The sequence below is a fragment of the Alligator sinensis genome, unplaced genomic scaffold (assembly GCF_000455745.1).
Source record: "Alligator sinensis unplaced genomic scaffold, ASM45574v1 scaffold354_1, whole genome shotgun sequence".
Classification (NCBI taxonomy): domain Eukaryota; kingdom Metazoa; phylum Chordata; order Crocodylia; family Alligatoridae; genus Alligator; species Alligator sinensis.
Window position 1 is genome coordinate 1,629,601 of NW_005842200.1, and position 6,200 is coordinate 1,635,800.

The following is a 6,200-nucleotide window of genomic DNA, read 5'->3' on the forward strand; positions in this document are numbered from 1 at the left end:
GCAGATCAAAGGGGGCAAGAGGGCACAAAAGCCCCCATGGCTCACCAAAAGCATATGGAAACATCTCCTAGCTAAAAAGGAGGAGTACACCCAATGGAAGGGAGGGGCCATCACCAGGGAGGACTATAATACCTTGGTTGCTTGGGGCTGGAGGGGGGTAGTCAGGAAGGCCAAGGCAGAGATGGAACTGGGACTACCTACCCAGATCAAGGACAACAAGAAGTCCTTTTTTAAATACATAGGGGCAAAAAGAAGGTACCCGGTAATGTGGGGCCTCTGCAAGACATGCTAGGAAATCTGGTTGTCACACCAGACGACAAGGCTAACCTATTTAACTATTTATTTGTCTCCATTTTCCTGAGTAGGGACCAGACCAGTCCGTCTGCTGGGACGCCCTCAGGCCCCAGGGGAGGCACACCCAGGCCTAGGGTCAGTGAGGATCTAAGCAGGGAACTTCTGGAGGGAATGGACGTATTTAAATCAGCTGGTCCTGATGACCTCCACCCCAGAGTGCTGAGGGAATCAGCAGAGGTCATTGCGGGACCCATGGCATGGCTTTACAAGCACTCGTGGTGCCCCGGTGTGGTGCCAGATGACTGGAAAAGGGCCAATGTGGTTCCCATTTTCTAAAAAAGGAAGGAAGGAGGACCCAGGAAACTATAGGCCAGTCAGTGTTACCTCAGTCCTGGGTAAGCTTTTTGAGAGAGTTATCCTTGCTCATGTCCATGAGGGGGCAGCAGGGGAGATTATGCTTAGGGGCAACCAACATGGGTTCATTAGAGGCAGGTCCTGTCAGACCGACCTGGTGGCCTTCTATGACCAGATCACAAAATCCTTAGATGCGGTTGTAGCGGTGGATGTAGTCTTTCTAGACTTCAGGAAGGCCTTCGACACTGTCTCTCACCCCATTCTCATTAAAAAACTAAGGGACTGTGGCGTCGACACCTACACAGCCAGGTGGGTCACTAGTTGGCTGGAGGGCCGCACCCAGAGAGTGGTGGTGGATGGGTCATTTTCAACCTGGACTGGACAGGTTACAAGGGTGGGCAGATGAGAAAAGGATGGGATTCAACACTGACAAGTGCAAGGTGCTGCACCTGCGGAGGAAGAACCAGCAGCATACCTGCAGGCTGGGGAACTCCCTTCTCGTCAGCAGAGAGGCAGAAAAGGATCTTGGAGTCGCTACTGATGCCAAAATGGACATGGGCCGACAGTGTGGGGACGTGGTCAGGCAGGCCAACCACACCTTGTCATGCATTCACAGATGCATCTCAAGCAGGTCCAAGGAGGTGATCCTCCCCCTCTATGTGACACTGGTCAGGCCACAGTTGGAGTTCCCCCGAGCACTACCAGGAGTGACTAGAAATCACGGTCACAAACTGGCAGAGGGTAGATTTAGGCTAGACATCAGGAGGCACTACTTGACTGTCAGGGCGGCTAGGATCTGGAACCAACTTCCAAGAGAAGTGGTGCTGGCTCCTACCCTGGGTGTCTTTAAGAGGAGGCTGGATGAACACCTTGCTGGGGTTGTTTGACCCCAGTACTCTTTCCTGCCTATGGCAGGGGGTCGAACTTGATGATCTGCTCAGGTCCCTTCTGGCCCTACTGACTATGAAACTATAATAAACCCTTACGTGGTAAATCACATCCACATTGCTTATTTAGCTATCTTAAACTAAGAAAGAAAAATTAAACCAGGAACATTTTAGTGACTAAATGCCGAGTACATGTACAAGGGCCCTTGCTCTGTAGACTTAGCTGTGTCATGTCACCTCTCTTCCTCAAGTCCTACATCTCTTGTTTGTTTGTTTTTTTAACTTAAAGCAGGGAAACTAGGACTGTTACAGGAAAGGGAATTAAAGTTTACATTTGAAATTCATCTGTTCTGTTAGTTTCCCCCTAGTTCATTAGTGGTTATCTGTTGGGCTAATTGTGTACCTGTTTAAATCTTTGTTGTAACTTCATCCTTTTGTATCTTCCCTGTCAGGCACATGGTGTTAAAATATTCTGAGAGACCTACAGATGATGAAAAAGGAAGCCAGTGTGAAGGGGCTTGATGGCAGGAAATAGGATAGGGAGGAGAAAAAGACCAGCAGAAGAGAACTAGCTTCGACTTGCTAAGGCTAGCTTCAAACACCATTTGCCGTATTAGGCAGCTTCAGATTAATCTTAGGCCAATTTGGAAACTGTGAACTCTTGCTGAACATGAGTCAGTCTGGCCAAAATAGCTTTAGTAGACCCAGTTTGGGAATTTGCTTCAGTACATGTGTAATGTCAAGCATGTAAACAGCCTCATTGTGTATCTTAAATACACTCCTGTATGTGGGGTATGATGTGTTAAATCTTTATTTTAAAATAGTTTCCTATTATGAAGGAAATGAGGGGCAGGAATTGTTTCTGGGCTGGGGTGGGGGGCGGTTCTTTTTCAGATTAGGTTTATACCTCTTAGGCTATTTCCTAATAATGTCCCTTAAAGTTACTGTAAGAAAGCAAATATCAAGAAGTATTTGTGGGAGCCCAGCATTTCCTGTGTAAGTCATTCTAACAGTAAAGGAAGCCCATCAAAAGGCCCAAACTTCTCGTCACTCTTCTTGCATGTCACCAGGCACTGTGCTGGACTGTAAAAACTTCCATTTACTGGTTGCCGTGGATGACAGACAATGTATGTCTGACAAGGCCTGCCATTTCCTCATGAATAGCTGAAGTTGTTTTTGTTGTTGCTGAGGGAAGGGAAACTGATGCATTTCCTGCAATTTTTACCTGAAGTAACCCCATTCTGAATATTTTTTTATGTTGGCTGGCTTCCAGCTATAGTGGAGTTTACGTGCATTGCCAGGAAAAAAAGGATAATCATCTTAAGGAGGCTACTCAGAATAAGGCAGCCCTCTGATGAGGGCTGGAAGAAGGCTAAAGGAAACCCCCCAAACAGGAGGGGTTTACGGTCACTCAGCTTCATTGATTTCAGCAGATGGGTTCATTCAGAGATCATCAGTACAACCCTGTTGGACAGGCAGGCCTTAAAATGGATTGAGTGCCTTATACTGGGTTAGCTTGATTTTGAAGACTGTCCACACAAGGGGCTAGCATTAGGGTTGATTAACTAAGTTTAATTAATATAGAAACCAGTTCAGTTGTATCACTGTGTATGTATCATTTCTAAATATATTTCTGAGCTGTTACAAGACTGTGTAAATGTAGTAATGTGCTGTCTGTTGCATCATTTTTCTACCATTCAGATGGGCTACAGCCATTCAGATGGGCTGTGCGAGGTGTTGTTAAGGTGTTACCTCATAGTTGTATATTGCCTGCTCCCCACGGCTCTCAAAACGTTGCACATAACCATGCTATGAACCCTGTGAACCTCCTTATCTTACATTCCTAAGTCCCTGCTCCAAGCTCAGTGCATATTGTACCACCTTTGCTGGGCTATATAGTCACCAGTGTTCAGGATGTGGCGGTTGAGATAATCTATGTACTGTTCTTCCAGTGCCATATAGATGTTTTGGTTGGAAAGGACCTCAGTAGATCATCGAGTCCAACCCCCTGCCCTGGGCAGGAAAGAGCGGGGGTTAGAGGACCCCAGCCAAGTGCATGTCTAGCCTCCACTTAATGACCCCCAAGGTAGGGGAAAGCACCACCTCCTTTGGAAGCCCATTCCAGATTCTGGCAAGCCTTACTGTAAAGAAGTTCTTCCTGATGCCTAACTTAAATCTGCTCTCTATCAGTTTGCAGCTGTTGTTCCTAGTTACTTAACTGCCATCTCTTAACGGATTATAGAAGTTGCTTTTGAGGAATGAGTCAATAATCTCTTTTGGATTGGGTACAGAGCCTCTGAAGTACCATCCCTGCTTGCAAACAGTAATGATAGAAAGAGCAAGAATGACCCTTATGGCAGCATAGAACATTAATCTTAAATGATCTGCTAGCCTACAGTTTAGACCAGGACTATCAAAGATATGACCCATGAGGTGGATCCAGCTTGCAGATCCCGATCATCCATCCCGAAGTTCTGCCTGTCACCGACCAGCATACCACATGCAACCGGCTCTGACACTGGCAGTACATGGAAGTCATTTGGTGCGGGCTGCGTGCAGTGCAGGGGGTGGAGCTAGCATGCACACTGCATAAAGCATGTGGGGGCAGTCTAGGACCAGGCCTGCATGCTGGACCAGGCTGTTCCAGAGCAGGCCCACAGACTGGCCACACATCAGATCCAGTGCACAGGCGCCACATACAGCATAAGCCACATGGCCAGACTGGCCACATGCTGCACTGGACTGGGACTGGCACATGCTGCATGTGGCCTGAGGGGTCAGTCTGGGGCATGTGCTGCATGTGGCACCAACACCAGATCAGCCCTGAGTGGTGCATCCGGGGCTGCTCCAAATCAGGCCCATCAATTGGCCCTGCATGCCAGATCCAGCCTGCAGGGCTGGCATGGGCTCCACATACAACCATGCGCAGTGCCAGGCCAGTGTGTGCTGCATGTGGTACATGGGGCTGGAGATGGCGTGTGCACTGTGGGCAACACACGAGCTGGTCCAGGGTGCATGCTGCAGGTGGCACCTGCACTGGACTGGCCCTACAAGCTGGCTCCAGCATGTGGATAGGTTTGACGCCCCTATTTTAGACTGTTCTGTGCTTGCTTTTATTTTGCTCTATTTTACATTCTTTTTTTCCAGAGTATTTGAGCAGCTTTGCCGTGCTGAAACAGCTCACAAAACTTGCTTCCTTTCTGCAAAGCCCTTACTTTACATTGCCATTTATATTTTACTTGCATTTATTTGTCCATTGTGTATTGTCACATCAAGGAAGCAAGGGGTCGTAACATCAAAGCTTGTGTTTCCAGATAATGGCAGTTGTAGACACAGCAATGCATTCTCAAAGCACAACGTCATGACACTGTGGGGCCCAAATGAAAGAGGATTTTTAAAAATTTCCTGGAAACAAACTTGGCACATGTGAAAGAAAGCTGGAAAAATGGAATGCCTCTACACATTTCTGGATGAGTTATATTGCATGGGCTATGGCAGAGGGGACCTTGCAGAGATATGGCATTAAGGCAGGGGCGGGCAAAATGCGGCCCACGGGCTGAATGTGGCCCACCAGGTTATTCTAGTCAGCCCACAGGGCCCCTAAAAATTTAGACAATATTTATCTGCCCCTGGCTGCCTGTTTTGCGACGCTCGATGGCTTACTAAAACTCAGTAAGCTGCCCTACGCCTGAAATAAATGCCTGCCCCTGAGTTAAGGAAAAAGAGCCTTGAAAGACATAGCCTGTGTGGTATTCTCGACCTTGCAAGGATTTATCTGTTACTTGAACACCTTGTATTCTGCATATCTGGTAAGTATAAACAGAGATTAAGTATCTCATCCTGCATGGCTTCCCAGAAGGTCTGAACATCTTCAGTTCCCATTGCCCTCACGCAGAGCAGAGACTGCTCAGCACTTCATAGAACAAGGAACCAAATCCAGATCAGAGCTCTGAAGGCAGATCCTTCTGTCTGGCCAAAAGGAGGGCGAACTATGGCAGGTCCTGTCCCCTGACACAAACTCAGTTAATCTCAGGGCTCCTAACTTGCACTGACTGTTCATGGTTCCCCCTGACAGCTGGGGATCTCTTGATGCATGTGGAAGGGAGGCAGCAGGATGAGCAGATGCCCCCTTTTCCTCATGGCATGGTAGGGCAGGAAGAGGTCAGTATAAGACAGGGGCGGGCAATTATTTCGGGTGGAGAGCCGCTTACCCATTTTGGCAAGCTGTTAAGGGCCGCATGGGTAGCCCCGCCTCTTGACAGGTGCCCTGCCCCCTGGTCACCATCTTGGGACCACTGTCTCGGGGCCAGCACTGGTGGGGCCCAGAGCAGAGCACAGGCTGGCAGGAGTCTGTGGAGCCGGGTTGGGCTGCACCAGCAGGGAGAGTGGGGAGCTAGCCCGGCTCCATAGAGCCCCTGCCAGCTGGGACCCTGTACTCCTGCCACCTGGCTCTGGGGCCTGCCGGCACTGGCCCTGGGACACTGGTGTGGGCCCCATGCACCCACTCACTCCCAGTGCCCCCCAGCCCTGCGGTACAGGCAGGGGGTAGCGTGCAGCCCTGACACCCTGCTCCATGGTAGGGAACAAGCTGGTGCTGAATGCAGGGAAAAGTGGCCCCTCCCCTGCCCTATGGCTGGGGCTCCCTGGGGCCGCCACCTTGCGGCC